Source organism: Strongylocentrotus purpuratus, unplaced genomic scaffold, assembly GCF_000002235.5.
Source record: "Strongylocentrotus purpuratus isolate Spur 01 unplaced genomic scaffold, Spur_5.0 spur5_contig_859, whole genome shotgun sequence".
NCBI lineage: Eukaryota > Metazoa > Echinodermata > Echinoidea > Camarodonta > Strongylocentrotidae > Strongylocentrotus > Strongylocentrotus purpuratus.
In genome coordinates this window covers 140,834-165,849 of record NW_022145567.1, presented here as the reverse complement: position 1 = coordinate 165,849, position 25,016 = coordinate 140,834, and the positions used below count along the sequence as shown (strand labels likewise).

General features: G+C 36.7%; 1 long non-coding RNA gene across 1 annotated transcript; it reads left to right on the top strand.

Annotated features, from left to right (window-relative positions):
- Positions 1 to 19,789: 19,789 nt before the first annotated feature.
- On the top strand, positions 19,790 to 23,323 carry LOC115929359. Its single transcript, XR_004066442.1, has 3 exons — positions 19,790 to 20,156; positions 22,034 to 22,295; positions 22,622 to 23,323. It is a non-coding gene; the product is annotated as an uncharacterized LOC115929359 (long non-coding RNA).
- Positions 23,324 to 25,016: the final 1,693 nt, after the last annotated feature.

The following is a 25,016-nucleotide window of genomic DNA, read 5'->3' as shown; positions in this document are numbered from 1 at the left end:
ATGAGGTCATGACTTTGGTTCAAATGAACATATTGGGAGCATATGCGATCCTACAATGTTCAGTGATCGTTGTCGCGGTTGAAATCGAGTTTAAAGTTATGAAATTGTAAATAATAAAGTCTTTATGTTGTATAGCTCCCTTTCAAGGTCAAGATATTAATTAAGCTATAAAACAATGTTTCTTGACTAAAATCAACCGATTAGCTATTCCCGTTTGGAAATTATAGATCACAACTACATATTCTGAGATTTTCATGGTCACAGCTATCATTATACGGCCGTAGGCGCTTTTTGAAATTTATCAAAATTTACCGGGAGCATCGGTAAATTTTTATTTTCAATTTTTCTCGAAAGCAGAGGTGTTTTAGGGGCTAAATTTTCTAGTGCTTATAAAACATCCACAGGGGCATCCAAATATATCAAAATTGCAAAGAATTACTATCCACCCAATTTTTAAAATTTCCAAAATCTTTGTATTACCTTTAAACGTCTATTTGTAAACATTCATACATGCATTTGCATATTACAGAGATTTTTTTTTTTTTTAATGGGCAAAAAATGTAATCATCTAGGTTAACCTTACTAGGGACCCAATTCGATTGGCTTATTTTGGTCATTCCTGACATCACCTAACTCTAACTTCTACAATTAATTCAAAAGCTTCCCTACACACCCACCAGCTGTCGTTCACCAAAAGTTGTATGACGGAAACCCTGTCTCCACCCAAGGAATCTCCTCAATCCAAGTTGGGAAAATCGGGGTGAGAGAATACTGCCTCAATTTATCATTGCTAAGTAACTTGCTGTTGAAGTTATGATGTAGTATAACAAGCTTATGCTAAAAATGAATTATAGTTCTGCATCTTATATGAGGATATCTTTTATAATTAAAGGATACTACCAGAATATTTAAATTATGTTTGTGAGGAAAGGTCTCCACCCAGTGTTTCATGTCTTGTTCACATCAGATCCTTGCTGAATTAGATGTTCCATGACTATGTCAAATTTCAACAACGTTCTGTTTTAAATTCATACCCTTTTGATTGGGACCAAACTTCGTACAGCGGTTTACCGGTGTCCTTCAATCCCGGCGCTCTTACAAACTTTCCTGCAGATGATTATAGCTTTGGCCATCTTGCTAGCTGGAAGTCTGGTTCTTGTAGCAGGCAGTGATAGCATCGAACGGGTAACATTACAAGCAGGTAAATCTGGTGTGGTCTCATTCCTTCTCCCACGGTCACCTAGTGACACATCCCAGGTTGTTCCATATTACACACTTGGATTTCAATCCGAGCCTCGTCCATTCTGCATTAATGGACAGAATGATATCGCGGGCTTCAAAAACCCATCCCAGTTGCGAAGATTTACCACCTCAGTCACAGATTTAGACACCTCTCCTTTTGTGAATCTGATGATAAATAACGTTGATACTGTAGACGGGGACGGATACGTATTAAAGACAGTATATTTTGAAAACGTTTGGCATGAAACTATAAAGAAGGAGGTTGATGTACAAATCCCACCCGGACGAGCAAAATGCCATATCACTTTAAGTGGAAATGTTGATTATCCCTACGAAGTACACTGTCGAGCCAACACTGGAAGCGTTACAACCACACTCATGTTACCAGAATGATCAGAAGATTGATATCAGAGGTGATATTACAGATAATGGGTTAATTACCAGACGGATATTCTGGCTACACGATTACACTCATTTTTCTTGTTGCTCACATGATGTAACCTCGCATGTGAATGCAACAACGTGCAATGACTTCGAGTGGCCACCTATCAAAGGGACTACAAGGCAGATTGGTAATACTGTACCTACATCAGTTACCACTCCCACACTCCAGATAGAATCTCATACAGTGTCAGGGGCTTGTAGGCAGTCCATGCTTCCTTTTATGTGGCACTTCACATACCTGTTCATATACATCCTCGCTTTTGTTACAATATACTAAGCACAAAGTCTTCACACGTGATGTCACTTTCTTATTTCACAAAATAGTGTAATACTAACAACTAAATGTGAACATATATTATCTTTCGATTTCGAATTGCATTAATGTATACAATGTACTAATATTCATACATATGTGTCTTTATTTGAAAGAAAATGTCAAAATGGCCTTTTTTCAATTTGTCGTTATGTGTATGTATGCTTTGTTTAATAGTCTATGGTCTGCTTTATTTCAATAATTGATGGAACATATTTAATATAGATGACATTCTCTTTTATCAGCTTGTCGATTTGACATAGACCAGGCCTTTTAAGTACTGTAGATTACTATCACCCAGCCATGTCTGGCCCCAACTTTAGAATAAATTTGAACCATGGGGGTGTCATATGAATTACTCCGTGGATCGACATGTGCACGATGAACATTGCTCTAAAGATATATGGTACCTATGTTGCCAAGTATATTGTCTTCACCAATCATGCAAATGTTAATTTAGAGTGTGATTTCTGTTCAGATTTAATTTTCACCATTTTCAACTTGAACCTTGTGTTACTTTTAAAAATTAAACAAAATGGTATAGATTTAGTGAATGTAGGCTATATACAATTCTCAAAATTATAAATTATCTTAATGACGTCAGAGAGTTAACAAAATTGGATATAAGAAGTAAATATATCATTATATTGTAAATATCCTCTGTTTGAAACCAGAAAGTCAAACACATTAACACAGAAATAACGCCTGTCTGGCTTCAAATGGCGATATGTGGTTATTTATCGTTGTGTCACTTTAAGACTAAACAGTTGTTTTAATTTGCAAACACAATGTTTTTATAGCGCCTTGTGGTAACATGTTTTTTTTTTCTCATAAAGTTTACGTTTCTTTTCTTTAGTATACTTTTGTTTATATTCATATTACTAGTTTCTTCCATACCGCTGTTGAACACCATGTACTACATAATTTGTTTGGCTTAATCAATTATTTTAACAATGTAGTTAACATGTATGTCTACTTTTCCTAACGTAGTTTACATTAATATACATGTTATATAGAACGGCTTGAATTTATATTAATGCGTATATTATGTTTAACGCCATTCCCAACACGAGCCCTAAAAGATAGAGACATTGTACTTCATTGCAGAATATGATGTTATATATAAAGCAAGTTACTGCATGGAGTTATGCGTAGTGTATATCACATGTTAATGTGTCTTCATGATGTCTTTTTAAATAGAACAACATTATATATGTGGTTTTTAAACATGCTTTGCAGAAGTTTTTTTCAATGTCCGCCAAAGGCAGATTGAGTCTTCCTTCTGTTACACTCTCCTTGCCACATTTAGGCTGAGAGCTGACCCGATTCTGTTACTCAGTTATGTTATTATCTTGATTGCATTTAATGTATACCTTTACCTTACAGTAATGAATCCGGGGGTTGCATTCCCCTGTCCTGTTTATCTTGTACAATATGTACATTCTACTGTATGCGGCCTAAGCATACATAATGTTGCCAAAACTTTGATCCTGCTATCATCTTTTGAATATTTGTTATGTCATCTTTACTGGAATTTAAGTGCACTAATTTCAAATATCTATGTAAGCCGCAGTTTAAATGTCACGGCTTTATAATGAAACTCATTGTGGACTTACACTATATGACTTGCTTGTTATCATACATAGGAAAAATCAAACACGTATTTACGTATTGTTAATCATGCAATATGAAATGTGTAAGAAATATTGATAGTTATCAGTGGTAGTCGCTATAAATGCTGTATATTATTCGTCGATACATGTAGGGTCTATATCGTTTATGAATAATTTTACGATTTGTAAAGACATCGTTTCCAATATTTTGCCTACCGTTGGAGATTATCTTCTAAATAGAAATTTGATATTAAGTGTATTGCTGAGTATAGTATGCATTATTGTACATTTATCTATGAAAATCATAGAAAATCAATTGGCTAAGAATGTATTGTATAATAACCGAACCTCTCAACGTATTTTGAATGATGAATTACGAAAGTTCGAAGTCGTAGAAACGAAATGATTAATGTTGTATATGTATATCACTTATACTTTACTCAATATTATAATCATGATAATAAAGGCCTTGCTCTTTTGTATTTGGGGGTAGAGTGTATGCTTTAGATTGTGCACATATTCAAGTTATGTTTGACATACACACCGACATAATTGATCATATTGTCCGTTGATTTACAGTGTTTTTAATTATTTGTAATGAAACAATGTATTTCAAGTATTAAAAAAAAATTATTTATGGATAACACATTTTGGAATTATTATTAGGTAACTAACGGTCTAATGTTGCCATTTAAAAATAACAGAAACAAACTTTTGGAGATCCTTTTCTTTTGCTCTATATGTAAATGCTCGAAAAAGGACGATGTAGATTTTAAAAAACCATTAGACCAGCCATGAAGACGTGAGAAGCACTAAAACCAATTATTAAATAGTTAACAAATAAAATCATACATGAGGATTTAGGCTACGCAGCCTGTTTAATAGCGTCTGTGTACAGGTGCATTGGCTTCACTTTGCATTATTTGGGAATGGTAATATTCAGAGAGAGCCTATATTCACGCGTATGAATCATAAAATATGAAATTTGTACGAAATATTGAGAGTTATCAGTGGTAATAGCTAATGCTGTATAATATTCGTCGATACAGGTCTTTTTTTTATTGTTTGTGAATTTGTTACGATTTATAAGGACATCGGTTTTAATATTTTGTCTACAGTTGGAGCTTATCTTCTTAATATATATTGTATTGTTGAGTATAGTATGCATATTGTATAGTTATCTATGAAAATCGTAGTCAATTGATTGGCAAAGATTGTCCTGTATGATAACAGAACCTCTCTGCGTATTGTGAATAATGAATTATGAAAGTTCGAAGTCGTAGTAACGAAATGATTAATGTTGTATATGTATATTACTCATTATTTTACTCAATATTATAATCATAATAATAAACGCAAACTTATTGGTATTTTGTGATATAGTAAGTACATAGATTGTGCACATTTTGAAGTTATCTTTGACGATCATACCGACATACTCACGCATATAACGAAAGTATGTTGGTAACAAAGGGACTAATTTCCTATTAAAAAACTGTTATACACCAAAATATCAGCCATTTTGAGGAGAGAAAAACTAAAAACAATGATTGAATAATTAACACAATTATGTATGTAAATATTTTGATTCATGGCTATACAATATAAGATACCTATATAAAATTTACAGATATCCAAAAAAAGGTAACAATGGTACATGCATGTATAAAAGAAGTAAATTCCTAATGTATTTGATAATCTTGCAAACGAGAGAAATTTGTAAAATTATCTTCCTTTGTAAATACTGTTATAACTGTACCATATAACGTATACTTTTACTTAGTGTTTCAGTGTTCTTCTATTCATTTGTGAATAGTTATTTTTGTAAACAATAAATATATAAAATAGATGTATAGAATGTACATATAACTTTATTTTAGTTTTATATATGATCAGTATGCTTCCATGCTTCTCAGTGCGTTATGTTACTATTAATATATGTTAACGCCGTTTCAAAACAATAACAATAACCACATTCAATCAGCTGGTTATTATGCACTAACAATGTTATACTCTCATGAATTTCAATATTTATTTTGCACTTTGTTTTTTAAAAACTTGAAAGTGTTTGCGTTCTCGCTTTTCTCTGGAATAAAGAACTTGATGATTAAACCATGACATTGACACTATTACATACCCATACAGGAATATATATTGTTTAACAGTGTTGTGCTTTGTTGTAGTACACAAGGGCACACATATTAGAAGTGTAAATACAAAACATGAAAGAAAGGACAAGAGAAACAGATAACAACACAACGCATGCATGCAGTTACATCCAATGCAGTCTGTTTGATAGCGTCTTTGTAGAGGTTTATTTGTCTCACTTTGCATGATGAGGAAATGGTAATAGTAATAAAGAACTTCTTCACGTATTGTTCATCGTATGATATGAAATGTGGAAGGATTATAATAGTAATCTGTGGTATTTGTTATTAAACGCTGTTTATTATTTGTTAAGATATTGTTTATGAATTGTTTACATTAATCGATAATGCTTTGTAATAATATCGTTGCCCATATTCTACATACTTTGGTGCATATCTTCTGTATTGTTATGGATATAGTATAAACTGTTAGGTATGCACATTGTACAGTTATCTATCAAACTCATAGTCAATTAATTTTCGTAGATTTTTCTGTATAATAACAACCTGTCTGCGTACTTTGTGCAGTAAATGACAAAGGTTTGAAGTCGTAGTAACACCATTATCAATGTTGTATATGTTAATATCTCAATATTTTACTCAATATAATATAATCATGATAATAAAGGCCAACCTCTTTCGTATTTGGTGGTAGAGTATATGCTTAGATAGTGCACATAATTATTCAAGTTTTTTTTTACATGCACACCGACATACTTGCTCATATTGTCCATTAATTCGCAGTGTTTTTAACTTTATTTAATGGAACAATTTATTATTTAAAAAAATCATTTATAGATTGCACATTTTGAAACTTTATGAAAGTATGTTTTTAACAAACGGTATAATTTTGCTTTTCGAGAACAACGGAAACACTTTTAGAGATCCGTTTTTTTTTTGCTGTACACATTGATATTCGTAAAAGAACGATATAGAAAATACACGGAAGGAGTAGCCATGAAGAGGAAACACATACTAAAACAATATTGAAATGATTTACACAATTATGTTTGCACATATCATAATTAACGGCTATACAATAAATGTAACATAGGCCTATATCATGTATGAAATAACTGAATCCCTAATTTTTTTCATAATCATGCAAGCGCAAGAAATTCGAAAATCATATTCATTTTTATTACTATACAAAATACGTTTACTTAGTGATTCTCTGTTTTCTATTAAAATACGAATTTAAACATTAAATAGATGAAATAAATGTATAGACCGCATATGTAATCTCTAGTTTCCACTATAGAATGCTTCCATGCATTTCGGCGGGTTATGATACTATCAATATAATTTTGCTAAACTTACTTGAAAACAACAACTACAACAAAGAACCGTTTAGCTGGTTATTTTGCACTTACTATGCTAACCTCTCATGAATCGTAATAGTGTTGTACCATTTAATGCTTGAATATATGTGCTATATTGCATTTCTGAAATAAAGAACGTTTTTAAACCGTGAAAATGACATAATTATAAACCCATGAAGGAAGTAATATATTGTTTTACAGTGTCGTGTTTTGTTATACATATCAGAAGGGTATGTATAAAGCAAGAAAGAATGGACGAGCAAAGTAGATAAATCAAGGCATAAATGTAGATATATGCAATGCACTTTGTTTAAAAGCGTCTTTGTAGAAGTTTATTGGCCTCACTTTGCATGATGAAGCAACGATAATTCAACTTCTTCACGTATTGTTAATCATACGATAACACATGTGGAAGGATTATTAATAGTAATCAATGGTAGTTGCTAATGGTGTTTATTATTTGTTGATACATGTATATCGTTTATGCATTATTTACGATTTGTAATGAAATCGTTTCCAATATATTTTGCCTACTTTTGAGCTATCTTCTAAATTTAAAATTGATTTCCAGTGTATTGTGGCGCATAGTATGCACATTGTACAGTTATCTATAAAAATCATAGACAATTAATGTGCAAAGATTGTCAGGCTTGTATAACAACTGAACCCCTCTGCGTATTTTGGATAGTAAATTACGACAGTCGTAGCAACACAATTGTTAATGAATATCAGTCAGTAGTTCACATACAATTATAATTATTATAATTAAAAGGCCAACCTATTTGTTTTATGTGGTAGAGTATATGCTTAGATTGTGCATATTTTTCAGTTATCGTTGACATTCATGAAGAAATACTTGCTCATATTTCGAAAGTTTGTTGGTCGCAAAGGGTCTAATTTCGCTATTTAAGAATACAAGAAAAAGTTTTAGAGATCCGTTCATTCCGCTCTATATATTTATGTTCGTAAAATAATGATGTAAAAAAAAAAGACGAGCCATTGGGAGGAGAGACATACTAAAAACAATATTTAACACAATTATGTATGTACATATTCTGATTTATGGCTATACAATATATGTTAATTATATACATTTAACCACTGGCTTTTTATTGAATAATGGATGTGGCAGATCAAAATTAATGTTCGTATTTGCTTGCTTTGCTAATAAATACATAAAAGAAAATTATTTGTTCTCATAGTTTTTTATCATGCTATATATTGAATAGGACTTTCATCCGTAATGAATAATAATTTCCTAAACATGAAAGAGTGATGAATTCTGGTAAAAATAACAAATAATATATGCCAGTTACTCCTTTTTTGAACTATATACAGTGTATATCATCGTCGCAAATCCTCACGAACAAGGGTTTGAAATGCCCTATTAGTTTAAAAAGTTGGACTGAATTTCATATGTGAAGTCCCCTACACCTTTACATGTGTGCAACGGGAGGTTTTACTGTGATTTTCAAGCACGGTGTGCTCTTTTAATCATCACATTAATGATTTCAAAACGGTACCGCAAAATGTACAATTCTCGTTTGTTTAATCATGAACCTTCCAAACTAACTTCTAGACAGTTTATTTCGCAATGCAAGCACATGACCTGTTCTAAACTTTCATTATATTTCAATTTTTTTTTTTGCTTAAGTTAGCTTTTTGACATAACTATAACTAATTGGAGGTCTCATAAACCCTCGTAAATGTTACATAGAATTCCTACAGGTGCAACATTTTGGAATCGTGGGCTGTCGCTCTCGTTGGCCGTCTGTCATGTGATCTGTCGGTACCATGGTATGTCGGTCTCAAGGCCTATAGCCGTACATACGGAGAGGGAATAGGGAGGAAAGAGAGAGGGGGATGAAAAGGGTCTGTCGGCTCCATGGTCTGTCTGTCTCAAGGCCTATAGCCGTATACACGGAGAGGGAATAAAATGGAGGAAAGAGAGAGGGGGATGAAAAGGGTCTGTCGGTTCCATGGTCTATCTGTCTCAAGGCCTATAGCCGTATACACGGAGAGGGAATAATATGGAGGAAAGAGAGAGGGGGATGAAAAGGGTCTGTCGGTTCCATGATCTGTCTGTCTCAAGGCCTATAGCCGTACATACGGAGAGGGAATAGGGAGGAAAGAGAGAGGGGGATGAAAAGGGTCTGTCGGTTCCATGGTCTATCTGTCTCAAGGCCTATAGCCGTATATACGGAGAGGGAATAGGGAGGAAAGAAAGAGGGGGATGAAAAGGGTCTGTCGGTCCCATGGTATGTCAGTATCCTGATCTGCCGGTCTCAACTTTTGTTGGTCTCAAGGTTTGTCGGTCTCATGGTTATTCGGTCTTTGGGGTAGCCATATATATCGTAGCCATAAATACGGGGAACGAACTTGGATGAAAGAGATAGAAAGAGAGAGGGAGAGAGCGCGGGAATGAAGAGAGGTAGACAGGGAAACAAAGAAAAGAAGAGAGAAACAGTACGTGCTTGCCTGTGTGTGCGTGTGTGTGTGTGTGTGTGTGTGTGTGTGTGTGTGTGTGTGTCTGTCTGTCTGTCTGTCGGCGAGAGACAGACAAACAGACATAGAAAAAGAATAGAAGTGAAAAGAGCGTCCTCTTCTAAAGTTGCGAACTTAATAGTCATGTGTATAACCTATACCAGCTAATACTAGCCTAGGGAGGATTGATTTGCCAGGTAAGGAATTTAGTAGAAAGGAAGGAATGTGTAGACGTCACTCTGCCAGGTTAATTTCCATAAGTCTTTGTCCAAAGTTATTAGAGCCGAAATATTAACAGCGACTGATTGATTTCTAAGCTCAGGGCATATGTGAAGAAAAAAAATGGAATTAGTTTCCTTTTCCTACTGATCTTATATATTTGTGCATCGTCTCTCTTTTTTCCCTCTTTTTTCCCCCTTCTTTTTTCCCTTTTTGCTTTCTGTTTAATATTTGCTCGTGTCATTCGTCGTATTTTGAACTTCAGACGTTCCAATGAAAATCCGGGGTCAAATGAAGCACATTCTTTTATTCAAATAATATCCGATAATAGAGAGTATCGTCTTTAGTAAAGCCCCCCCCCCCCCCATCTCCCCCTCAAAAGCAATAACAAAATATCATTAAAAGTGTTCTAGATAGCCTACCCCCTGGACATCCACCCCCCCCCCCCGAATAACCACCCACAGTCAACTACCCCCTAGGACGACTACCCCCGGACAACTGCCCCCAGACAACTACCCCGGACAACTACCCTCAGACAACTACCCCCGGACAACTACATCCGGACAACTTCCCCCAGACAACTACCCCTTACGACAACCATCCCCTAGGACAACTAAACCCGGACAACTATCCTAGGGGTAGTTATCTGGGGGTTGTTGTCCGGGGAGAGGGAGGTGGAGAGGAGAGGCGGAGGGATTAGGATTGACCTAATACCTGACTCGTCTAATTCAGGACCTACCCGACTATCATTTTTAGACGCTCAATGAGAAATCCCTCATTTAAACGAGGATATTTTTTTATTTTGGGAGCATGTGATATGATAAGCGTTTTATATTTTACTGGGGAAAAGCTTTTTAAATTAATGTTTTTATATAAAATTCTTAATAAAATATTAAAACAGGGACTTTTAAAGAGGTCTCTGGTTGAAATCTGTTCGCAAGATTCTTCATTTCAATTGATGCATGTTTAATTCCGCATAAGGAGTCTTTTGCGTATTTTGCATGTTGAGCGTGATCACATCAAAATGGTTCTAGTACGTGCTTTTGACCGATAGTTTAACAAATGTTCAATCTTTATTAATTATTTGTCCAAATGATGCACGGGACTTGTCATTATTCAAAACTTACCTGCCCCTGTCGGTCATCTGAATATGGTATCGCTGCAACTGCTGTTTATAATCTACTTGGTCTAGTGGTTAAGGCAATGACGTTCTTAGCCAGGGACCTGGATTCGATTCTGCAGAAACATTTTATCAACCTTTCCAAAGGGATAATAGAGCTACGCACCATTATTCTCTCATTTCAATTCCTCACAAGTTGGTTGCATTAAACTCATTTATTTCATTTAATTGTGAATGATTATTCCGACTTATACATGTATTCAAGCTCGAAGCTAGGATTCAAATGAGGCACGCGGATCGTCATTGGTATAAACCCACCTGACCCTGGCACATTATTAATACAGGTTGAAAATTGTTAAACTGTCCGTCTATTGAACCTGGTCTCGCAGAAACTATTCACCCGTCTATATAATATATAGCACAAGCCTTTGACATTTTTAACAAATAAATATATTTATATATAATTATAATAAAAACTAAAATTTTCATAGCGCTGGTATATGCATACAGTTTCTAAGCGTTTAACAAAACGAATGAAAATTACGTTTAATCTAAATATGTAATAACGCCAACAAGAAACGTGAAGAAAAAGACTTCACCTTTCAGTAACAATCATCTCGTACAAGAGCCACTTTTCATTAATTCTTTTTCCAAGAAAAGATGATACTGGATGTTTTTACGCCAGCATAGGCTACGAGTTATACATATCGTAAACAAGAACACGAAATGACAATAGAAATAATAAAAATTGATTTTTATAGCGCATATCACCACAAACATACTATATTTCGTATCTAAATTCTAAAATTCGTCGATAATGAACACTATAATCCTAATGAATATCATGTTAATGACATCGACGGTGATGGCGTCACTGTGTTCTTTTAGCCCTGATCTGAGCCATCTATACACAGAGTTTGGGCAATCCGGTTTGAGTGGGACTCAAAATGGTGACCACTGCTTTGTTGGGCAAGCACAAAACAAACGAATATACGCCATGTTGTGAACCAGTGAAAGCGAGTTTGCCAAACTATATGTAAAGATAACTCTGGCCCTCATGATTGCTTGATCGCTGAGCTGGTAACATTCCGCTCCTGAGTGGCTTTTTATAATTTGTTTGTTTTATCAAAATAATGACATCATCACTAAGCCATTATGTGTACATCTGTGCAGGCGCGGATCCAGGATTTCTTAGGGGGGGGGGGGGGGGGGGGGGGTAAACGCACAAAAAATCCGCATCACCCCATTCTTACATGCTAGCCCCGCTGAACGTTTCTCTAAGTAGGTGGGTGGGGGTGGGGTGGTATTTACGATCAGGTAGAGCGTACAATTAATTACGGTCAGATGAACATAGCCTATTTTTATAACTTATTTGTGACACTGGCAGGGCACAAAATGGTGTGGGGTCTAGGGGGCGGAGCCCAGAGGCTTAGGGGTTTTATACATCATATTACCGTCATATGAGCATATTTTGATACCTTATTTGTGACACTGGCAGGTCACGAATTGGTTTGGGGTCCAGGGGGCGGTGTCCCTAGATGACCAGGTGTTTTATACATCAAATTACCGTCAAATGAGCATATTTTGATACTTTATTTGTGACATTGGCAGGTCACGAATTTGCGTGGGGTCCAGGGGGCGTAGCCCCCGGAAGCTCAGGGGTTTTAGGCAATGAATTACGGTCAGATGATCATATTTTTATACCTTATTTGTGACACTGGCAGGACACAAATTGGCGTGGGGTTCAGGGGCGGAGCCCCCGGAATCTTAGGGTTTTAGGCATTTCATAACGGTCAGACAAGCATGCAGGGGCCTGCCTTAGTGCCCCTGGTGGGTTCGAGGGGCGGAGCCCCGGAAGCTCAGGGGTTTTAGGCATTTAATTACGGTCAGATGAACATATTTGTATACCTTATTTGTGACACTGGCAGGACACTAATTGGCTTGATGTTCAGGGGGCGGAGACCCTAGAAGCTCAGGGGTTTTAAGCATTAAATTACCGTCAGATGAGCATCCAGGTGCCCGCCTTAGGGTCCTAGGTGAAATCCAGGGGGCAAAGCCTCCGGAAGCACAGGGGTTTTATGCACTTATTCACGGTTAGATGAGCAAATTTTGACACCTCATTATTTTGTGAGAAAGGCAGGTTACTATTTTTTCTTTCTTTCTTTACGGATTTGCCATTTTCCAACAAACGCATACAAAAGTATAAATTTACTAAAGATTGAGGAATAATTTCAGAAAATTCAGAAAATCAGAAAACATTTGTAAATAACCGGTATGGAATTAGAAATAAACCACGTTTGTATTATATTTGGGGGCATCTGTCTCCCCCCCCCATCCTCCCCGATCTACACCTTGTTGGCTGGAAAAATCGCAACTGATCCCCCTACCTTTCTTCTTTCTCTTTTTTGCTTTCCCTTTATCTTCTCTTTTCCTTTCCCTTCTCTTCCTTCTCTCTGTTTTAAGTTTGACGGGGGGAGGCAAGGGCCTTTCGCCCCCCCCTCCGATCCACACGTTTTTGGCGGGATGAATCGCAACTGTTCCCACTTCTTTTCAACCTTTTCTTTTCTTCTTCCTGTTTTTCTTCCCTTTTAGCTCTCCTCTTTCCTTTTCCCTTCCTACCCCCCTTTTTGGGGCAGGGGTGGGAGGGGGAGGCAAGGGCAACTTGGTGGCGTGAAAATTACAATTGATATCCCCCTTCTTTTCTTTTCTTCTTCCTCTTTTTTCCATCCCTTTATCTGCTCTTCTCCTTTTTTTTTTTTTTATATATCCCTTTCCTTCCTTCTCTCTTTTTTTTTTTGACGGGGGGGGGGGGGGGTAGGTAACAAGGCCTTTTCGCCCCCCCCCCCCTCCTACCGATCTCCTTATTTTCCCCCTTTTTCTTTTTTTTTCTTCCTCTTCTTTCTTTCCCTTTCTCTCCTCTTTCCCTTTCCCTTCTCTCTTTCTCTCTGTCTTTTTATATTTTTTTTGCGGGGGGGGGCAGGGCCCGCTGCCCCCCCCCCCTGGATCCGCGCCTGCATCTGTGTCACAATTAACAGATCATCATAGAGGGCTGTAATTCTGCTCACATGGGCCTCCCTTTGTCAGAAATGTTAGAGCAAATTGCAAAGAAGGTTAAACCCTTTTTCAGGAACGGGCACTTCTCTTGAGGCAAGTCTCTATCTAATAACATACTAGCACATACGCAAACAAACAGAAACGTATGCACACAATCGAGCCCTCCAAACTCTTCCCCTATCTCTCCTTCTCTTTCTTTCCACTTCTCACTTCGTATGTATGGATAGAAATCATCACACACGAGAACGACAGTCTACTACCTGACAACGTAATAGGCCGACAGCCCACTACATCGACAGACTTCTATCTCTCTCTCTCTCTCTCTCCATTGACCCTCATTCTCCCTTATCTTTCTCTGTCGCTCTTCTGTCTCTCTTTTTTCCTCTCTCTCTCTCTCTCTCTCTATCTCCTTCTCTCCAATCTTTATTTCTCACCTCTTATGTCTATCTTTTTGCTCTAACTCATTTCTCTTTCTATCTATTCTTTCTTCGAACCTTAACAAAAAAGGGTGTATGTGTTGATATCTAAAGATCATTATTGGTGGTACATCTGACTTATGTAATAATAATCCCCTACTTGATCAAGTTCAAGTTCGTTTATTCATTTCATTTTCATAAAAAAAACAGTAAATGCAAATAAACATACAAGTATATACCGTACATACAACAAATGTTCAGTTAATGCAATAGTTTCAAATGGAATGGGAGAACAAAGGAAAAGCCCATCGTGGCCTTGTATAAAAAGTTCCCCGAATATTATAATTCATAGTATGTATATAACTGAGCATATATTTGTTAAAGATATCACAAAATACAGCGATAAACACATTATAAAAACATAAAAACTACAAAATATGTATGAAATAATAAAAAATTGAAGGGGGGCAAAAAAGGTTTAGAAGATAAAATGTAACGGTACTCAGAATAAAAGGTCAGTTTCATTAGTTTTTTAAACATTGGACTGTTTTTATATAGGCGAATGACTTGAGGTAGAGTGTTCCATATGTTTGGCAAAGTATTTCTCACAGATTTTTCAGAGAATGAACTTTCGTTCCAATTCAGCCAACATTAACTTTTCTTGTCTAACTTGGCTCGCCGCGTTGACACGTATTGGACACGAACTTACTTTTGACATCTAATAAACTCATTCGAAGTACTGCTTCTTTACACAAAGTCATAAACTTGAGGCTGGCTTATCGAAGTAATATTTATCATGTATCTAACACGCCTTCCGACACTAAGTCCATAAAAAACAGCATAATAATTGCCCAATTAACTTAAAGTCATATCTTGGTTTATCATGAGTATAAACCTGCCTTCTTGTTGTCTTCTATGTTGCTCTGTAACACTTTACATCATAAATCCACTGGTTCATTCCCACTGCTCCTACAATTAACAGGTCAATATGATCTAGGACCATTTTATTGTACCTCCTATCCGTTTAGCTGAAGTTCGAATACTCTCATCGTTAATTCCATAATGTCAGATTATATTTCTCATCCTACTACTTCTACCCTACCCCTCCTCCTCCATATCTCCTGCTAGTCAGGTCAATGTATCGATTCTTCCCTCAAAGCCCGAGAAACAATATGTTTTTTTCCACATATTAAATGCACATCTTTACATAATGTACACCTTTACCTAATAACGTGCAATCAGTCTCAAAAGAATACAGCTATCATCAAAAGAGGCTATTGTATGGTATCTGAAACAAGATAAGTGAAGAACTGTATATCATTACAAAATAAATATGAGTTTCGCGCTTTAGTATCTCGGAATTTAGGGAACCAATAACGGGTGTAAGAACCTGTTTATGAATAGCAGTCTTAGGTTTGGAACAAAAAACAGTTCTCTTTGCGAAATGTTCCATTTCTCATAAGTTTCATCAGCCATTTAGTTGAATATTGCCCCTAATATAGCATGAAATGGGACAAAGACAAATAATAACATTAGCAACAGTACATCGTTTGAGAGAAATCTCTTAACTTTCGATCACCCTATATACTGAAATCCTCAATAAGATGTATCCTGCGCTTTGATTGGGATTTTGTTCCCCGTTTGAGGGATAAATGAATACAAAACAGCTTTAAGGAAGTACTATCTTTTCTTTCTCTCTCTCTCTCTCTCTCTCTCTTTTATTTTCTCTCTCTTATATCTTCCTCTTCCTTTCTCTCTATCTGTATCTCTCGTTATTTCTCACTGCCTCTGTCTCTATGCCCCCCCCCCCCTCTCTCTCTCTCTCTCCATATATATATATATATATGTCTCTCCGGCTTGGGGTGAGTTTCTGGGGTGAAGGGGGGGGGGGGAGGGGCTGCAAGGGATCGGGGTATGGTGTACTAACGTTATGTTGAAATTCTTGGGGCCTTTTAGTATAGTTGTGCATTGTGTCGATGTCATGCTATGTTTCTTTTGATGTTTTTTTATACATGATTTTATTGTAAACGCATTATGTAAAATCCCACAATGAATTTCCATGTCATTATTGGACGAAATAAAATTGAATTGAATTGAATTGATGTTCACAATTTCGAAATTCTTTAGCTTAACTATAGCGTCGTTTGCTTTTTAAACTAATATCCCTGGTAAGTGAAAAACAATTTGGTTTATTTATTTTACCTGACTGCTAGAAAAACAGGTGTATGATTGTAAATAAACAATCAGTCCTCTACGAGGGACTTGGTAATACAAATCTATGCCTTATAAAAGGTACGAGCTCATGGGATCGCACAGGAACAACATTTTCTGTTAATATTACCTTTACATTAGTACAAGATCTGATGAAAAAAAGATATAAATTAAAAAATGTGAATGTAAATATCATTGTTTGTGAAAATGGAGAAGATTTATGCTTCGTATTGATGACGACGAATTTTTGTAACTATAAACTGCCCATATGGATACTTTTATAATTACTGTTATATTGCGTGAGGTCGTAAGATTTCTTTAACTCGTTTAATTTATTTTACCCTTAAAAGAGACTGCTGTGGTAACCGTTGCAATGGTCTGGGAATAATGGTTAGTGGATCTGAAAATCTATATTAAAAACCTGACCGATAAAATTCCTATTTTATAACAGAAAGCCATTAGAATAATTCATAACAAATCTAAATCACGCAGCTAAACTTTACGAATCTAAAATTCGAAATTTCCAGTACCCAATTTCATGATTGTATTGTACTTTTTAATAAGCAGGTTTCATAAGCAAGTAATATATCCGTACATAATAATATTACAATACCCAACCAGACAATCCAATCGTTTCCACCTTCCCCTAACTCGTATTCTTCCTGAAACTCATCCCAAAATATAGGAACACACAATAGCAACGAAATGATAAACTCTCTAATTGTAAATTGTTGCGAAACCAGGTTGCTCTCTCTCTCTCTCTCTCTCTCTCTCTCGATCTTTTTCGATATTTTTCTCTTTCTCTGTCGCTCCCCAATATCTACAGTACTCTTTTCAGATAGCAAGCTCGTGCAAAATGTATAATTTGCATCACAAATAGTCTTTCCGACTGACTGAGCAATAAATATGTTTTGAAATATATGCTGACATGGCCATGACGATGACTGTGCAAAGCATTTCATGTGCAATGTTATGATTTGGGGTGCGCCAAGAGATAATAGGCACACACACACACATACACACACGCACATACACACACACACACTATACACCACCTGTATGTACTATTAGATTTGCGCACCCCTGTCGTTATAAGTCATTGTATCTTATCTCTTAATGTTACATGGGACTTGGATTATGGATAACAACATATTTTTGCACACGGAATTCTGTATTGCGATTTATTTCTGGGGAAGGTGTTTTCAAAGCACTGCGTGTTTCGACATAGTGCCAATACCATATTCGCCGTTTAATGGACACTTATTGAACCCTCCTGTTTCTGATCGTGCAAAATAACAGTATTTCACCGTCATTTTGTTTCTTAATGATACGTTCAACAACAAACATTTCAAGTGAGTTGTTACTTTGACTGAAATTTGGATAAGATACATGTGAATCCTCAGTAGCTGAGATGCATTTACATTAACACATTCAACACTGCTGATGAGGGTTTCGAAAACTACATGGGGTATGGACTATGTTGCGTGTTAACTAGTAATCCCACATAATTCCCTTTTTTAATTAAACTACTAAAAAGCAGTATCCCTCCAGACAAGAAAACACTTAATTAATGATCACATCCAGACAAATTGATTATGGTTAAAAACTGGTTCTATATTCTATAATTTCACATAAAATACAATGATTACAGAATTATCAGAAACCTCTTCTGTCTATCTCAACAGTGACAGACAATTAAACTATCACTAGGCCCTTGGTAGTTACTATTAATAATCAAACATAGATAACTTCCAACAGCACATTAATGTAAAGGAGACTCAACTTAGTCACTATGGTATTAATGATTACCGCTGAATACAAGTCTCGAAATATCAGGAGTCTAGCTGTTCAGTACAACTTAAAACAGTACTAAAACAAGTCAGTTAAATATCATTCCCACTGCATGAATAATAACAGTCAAGAAAATACTACTCAAATCTAAGCTAGACAGCGTTTAGATTTACTTACATAGGCACGAAATATTGTGGTTCAAGAAACCGCTAAACAAATCTCTACTTGTGTATGTGTACGGAATGCACAACACGAGAATACAACAATATATCGGTGGATCTAGACTATAGCAGATCTAGATCAGTAGACCAGGCATAGGCCTAGAACTAGTGCAATTATAAACATGTAAAATATGTGTTAGTAAGCGTACGCACTCAACAACAGGCACTCAGTCAGTCAAAATAAGGCCTCACAATGATAAACAATGCAAAGCATAAATCACAATATAATTAACGTTACGTGAGTCATTGGAGTTGAATTCAAAGTAGATCTTCTTCAAGTTCTAGGTAGATGTAGAAACTAGCTAGTCGAAAACAGTGGTCGACGAGCTGGTTGTCGATCGCGTAGGATATGCTGACGATGATCGACGCTAGGTGAATACCACGATGATGAAGACGATGTTGAAGACAACGATGATGACAACAATGATGAAGACGACGCTGGTGAAGACAGCGATGATGAAGTCGACGATGAAGACGACGCTGGTGAAGACAGCGATGATGAAGACAACGGTGATGAAGACAACGATGATGAATCAGTTAACAGATGAATACAATGATGATGCAGTCAATGTCAATAGATCAACTTCAGTGACTTGCGATGCAGGTCGAAGAATCAAATGTCGAGACAATATATATGAAGTCGATGATAAAAGGTTGTCAAACAATAATGCAGGTGAGAAAAACGTTAGATCATATTAAATGTTCTATTCTCACTGCTGGTGAATTAAAGTGTCGTCAATGTTGAACATCGAGAGAGTCAAAATATATCTTGCAAAACGTACAAGATGTAAATAGGTGAGCACGTCCACCGGGAATGGTCCGGGGACGTAGCAGTTCAATCCTCGTTGGATACAATTTTCTAGGTACAAATATCAACACAATAATAGCATGTGTGTATACCAATATTAAAACAGCTCACTGATTCCCGCACAGGAAAAACAGAAGAGCGCCGATCAACTACAGCGCGATTGGTTCAAAACAAGCGCACATGTATGATAATAAGGCACGTGATCTAAATACTTATGAATAAATACGCGTACATCTATGTTAATTCATCATGTGATGAAAATACTAATGAATAAACATCGTTATATAATAAATCGAGTTAAAACCAGTTCTGAGGACATGGCGTAATACCAAATCCTCGAACTCTCAATGACTTCTAAAGCGGCCATTTTGGATTAAAAACACATTGGCCCGAATTCACAAAGGAGGTTTAGATTTAACCCAGGCTAAATCGCGTCATAATACGTCATAACCCCGAGCTTTAGACCATGGGTCATTATTTTGGTATTCACAAAGGAAGTTTAGATTTAACCCAGGCTAAATCGCGTCATATTACGTCATAATTTTAGCCTGCTCAGAAGGGTGGTTTAAACAGCGGGCTAAATCTAACCCACGGTTTAACCCACGGTTTAACGCGTCATATGACGTCATACCAGCGAGCTTTGGCTTTTTAGCGCAGACGACCGTACAAATTTTGTTGACAAATTTGTGGTGAAACAAAGTGAAGAGACCTTCACAAAGTTGCTGTTTTTTCAACTTTGATAGTCTACATTGTAAGTATTTTTAGTTATTCACAACATATGTGTACCATATTCTCAGTTCTGCTACAATGGAAGCCCCATTGAACATGTTTTATGTGCGTAAAAAGTGCACGAATAATAATCTTCATCGTAAGTTGCACAGCCTTTGCGAACATTGTCGCAGAACCTAACGCAGCTCGGACCCATGCGTGTGTATTTGTGTTGTGTTGTTTATGTAATCCTGCGAGGCAAGGCAATTTCGCAATAACTGCGAATGAGCCAGCTAACAATACGAAATTAGTTATAACATCACACAATTGTGTGATTCGGGAAGAAAAATATGTTAATCATGACATTTGAGACATTCCTGGCCTCGGGGGGGGGGGGGGGTAGCGACAGTTCCATTTGTATTTTCTGCTTTGCTGATGATGCTGCTTCTCATCTGACTAACGGAGGAGAACGAAAAATGCCGAAATGAAAATGAAAATTCTTCCACGCTGATGGATTTTACTAGTCTAGTCTAGATCTAGGCCTACTATACAGAGGCCTGGTCTAGACCTAGATCTAGACTAGTCTCTAGTACTGACACCCAGTACTGACTGAATAAGACCTGAGCTTGAGCTCGAAGTCGGTGGCAGTGAGACACGCAAACACGACGTGGGCCTAGGCTAGATGATACTAGATCTAGGCCTAGATCTATCTAGATCTAGATTCTAGTCCTCAGTCTCAAGAAATTAGTCAAAGCACGCCAAACCACGGCATGAATTTATTAAAAGTATTTTGTAAATATAATTGTAAAAAGGTCTAGATCTAGAAATAGGTCTAACGTTAGAATCTAGACCTAGTCTAGATCTAGACCCTCTATTCTAACTTAGACCTATAGACCTAGATCTAGATCTAGATTTAGAAATTGAAATGGAATAAAATATTTTTCAAAATAGACTAGATCTAACGTACGTTAGACCTAGGTCTAGGGTCTAGACCTAGATCTAGTCTAGGTCTAGTCTAGGTCTAGTCTAGTACTCTAGACTTTCTAGATCTAGAACTAGTAGACCTAGGCCGTAGGGTCTACCGGTATAGACCTCAGGCTCTAGATAGATCTAGAATCTAGTCTAGATCTATGTGGTCTAGGGCTAGGCCTAGAGTCGGTAGCCTAGACCTTTCTAAACCTACTTTTCATGAATTCATGCCAAGCCCGCGCCGATGGTTTGTTGTGTTGTGTCTTGAGAAGTTGAGTGTTTGTGTGTCTCACCGTCACTGAGTTCGAGCACAAGTCTGAGCTGAATGAGAGGTACTTTGTCTTTACTTTAGGCCCATCTAGATCTAGATCTAGACTAGACTCTAGTACTGACTGTCGAATGTCTCTACACTCGACTCCTACAAATTTATACTAGGCATCATGATCATGTCTAGGCCTAGAGTCTACATCAATACATTGTTGTACTTGAATTTTGAAGCAAGTTTAAAATCTGTGCAAGCAAATAGCCAATAAATCAATGTGTGTTCTTCCTATACATGTAATCTTAGTCAAATTCAACCTTTCACATGGGACATCTAATGCTAATTTACATGTACATGTATCTAATTTCACATTTTATCAAGCATGAGTAGATTTTTAACAAAACATGACAGGAATTGGCCCCTACGTTCTTATGGAGGTTCAGTGACATCATCTTTCCTAATTACCCAATAGGGCCTAGTATGAATCAATAGCACTCATTTCTTTAATGCAATCAAAGTATCGTTAATATTTTTTTTAGAGTTTGCAAAAGCTATTCAAAATCAGATTGTCTACAATACAAAGAATGCACAACATGTAATATCATAGGATTTATTTGATAAACAATGAATGATATTTTTTCATTTCATGTTCTAATTTTAATTCACTTTTTTCTATTTCGTTGTGACAGAGACAGCATGGCTGAATATATTCACCATCTCCGCCAGCTTGATCAGAACAGAGAGTTGATAGGCAGACCTCAGAGAGGCCTTCGTGACCCATGAACCCTTTTGAAGTGTATGATGATGAGTCATTTCGGACCAGGTACTGGTTTTCCAAAGAGACAGCGCTCTACCTCATCAACTTGGTGGATGAAGAGCTGAGGAGGACGACAGACAGAAACGACCCAATACCTATACAGGTAGTGACAGCACTACGATTCTATGCTGTTGGTGAATAATTTACCTTATTTAGTATTTAGTAAATTTCTATTTAATCTGGGCTGAGCGAAAAAGTAAAAGGGTAAAATTGCGGTTACCATGTTTTGAGGGAGGTTTTTTCATAAACCGGGAGATTCTACATCAAAGCGGGAGGAAGGGCGTGGTGGCGTGAGACTCCCTCTAAATGCAAGAGGGTTGACAGCCCTGATTTAATAAAAAATCTATTCTACAATTTTAAGGACATTAAACATTTCTCAGTTTGAGAATTTGATCTGGCCATGTAACTTGTAAGAAATTGTACTAGTTGATATTTCACTAAAAGGATTTTTTTTTTACAGGGTCATTCCAAAAGATGCATGGTGATGAGGCACAACTTTCACAGTCTTCTGTATGCAGAGTCATCAAAGACGTGTCAGAAGCGTTTGCAAGAAGAAGGAAACAATTCATGAAGTTCCCAACATCAAGAGAAGAAGTAGAAGCAACACAGCAGCAGTTCTACCAATACTGTAGGTTGCCAGGTTGCCAGGTGCAATTGATAGGACTCATGTCTACATCAGGAGTCCTGGTGGAGATCAAGCCCTGTATTTTATTAATAGGAAGAACAGATACTCTATTAATGAAATGAAAATTTTCCCTTTTTTTGGAGATGCTCCCCATTTACTTTTAATCCGATTAATTAAATGACCGATATGGAATTGTTTCACCCTTTAGTTTCTCTGAACGAAACGTACACCCATGCAGTACTGTGGTCTGAAACAATTAGACCGTATGATTTGAAATCTAATGGTTGATATAGTTCCTCCCAAAAACATTTTGCAAAAGGCACCAACCACTTTGAAAGGGAAATCGTCATCATCTTCATCATCATCAACATCATCACTGAAATTGTTATTTGACTGCTTCATCACCATCACCACCGACAACATTGCTGTCATCATTATCATCACTGACATCATCATCGACTTCAACATTGTCTTCGTCAATAACCTTGAATACTTGTTTTGATTATCCATATTAAATCATCAATATTTAAATATAAATTTCTCTTGTTTGATGGTGTGGTTTTTCTCGTGAAATCATTAAGTTAGGAGGTAAACGTTTTACAAGTGAATGACCTACTTTGTTTATCTTGTTTAATTATTAATATACCATTTGCTGTTATCTATTACTTATAATTACCCAGTACACACCATGAATTAAAATGGATTCGGTATGTTTCGCTAAATCCAAACACCCACACAGAGAGAGCAAAAGATAAAGAGAGAGATGAAGAAAGAAGGAGAAAGGGTATGTGTGAGAGAGAGAGGTGGAGAAAAAAGAGAAAGAAAAGGGATACGAGAGGGATTTAAAAAAAGATTTAAAAAAGAGCTTCTAAGGAAATAAAAAGATATTTGAGAGAGGTGGAGTGGAGAGCTGGTGAAAAAAGAGAGACAACAAACAAAAACAAGGAAGGTGAAAGAGTGAGAAGTAGAGGCGAAATTTACAAAAAAATTCTTTTCTTTTTGTTTAAATCACTATTCCCTTGAGAAATTCAATAAAGCAGAAAAATTAAGAAGAAAAAATGAACGCCCCCTAAGAAAAGAATTAATACAGCAAATAAACAAATTCAGAAAAAATTAATGCCCCCCCCCCTAAGAAAACAATGCCCCCTCCCCCCTAAGAAAAATTAAAAACAAAATTACCCCCACCCCCAGTAAAGCCCCACCCCCTAAGGAAACAATTAATGCCCCCTCCCCCCTATGAAAAATTAAGAACAAAATTAACCCCCCCCCTCAAAAAAAAAAACCCATCCCCTAAGAAAACAATTAATGTCCCCCCCCCCCCCCCCACCCACCCCCCCCCCCGAATTAGGCCTAATAATTCTTTATCACATGTCAAGACTGCCTTGTTTTTGCTGTCCTCCTATTTTATATGACCAGTAAGCCCGGTTTTTTTTCTCAATACATCTATGCATTTTATGCATTAATGCCAGTATTTTCTATCAGATAGTATTTATCGTAACCTTTCAGCCCTTTCTTTCTACATCATCAACACATTCTGGACTAAACGTATCGATCGCTTTCGCTGCCTCTACGGATTCTACGCTATATATAATACGAGTCTACTCTTACTTCGGATTGATTAATTGATAAACTAAAGTGTGACCTACGCTCTAAAATCATCATAACAATCAACGAAAATGTGATCATATAGCTCTAAAATGAACACTACATCATAGAAAATTTTCACTCTGGTATAAGGGTCGTTTACAAGTTTTTTGTGGACTCTTCCACGAAAACTGTCGATGTTTAGTGTGTTGTGATGCCCAGCTGATCATAATTATGTCGGACGATTATAGGCCATAAATTAACAACGATAGTGAGGAATTATGCGAAATTCGGTAATATTTTGAGGACATCTGTCAAAGAACTGTTTTAGTATGTGAATAGTGGTTTAAAGTCTTATATCAACTTAGAATCGGTCGGTTTTCAGTCTCTACTTGTAGGCGAAGAGTAATAGCCCAAATACAACTGAATCTGGACTTAGCAGACGACGGTGAACTAGGTGGAGTAACCAAGTGTACTGAGCGCGCATGCTCAGTTCAATGCTTCAATTCTGCGCATGCTCAGTTTATTTTTTTGCTCTCTTAGGCATGCTTAAACCGTGGGTTAAACCGTGGGTTAGATTTAGACCATGGGTTATTTAACCCACGCTTTGTGAATACCGAGCGAGGTTTAAACCGTGGGTTAGATT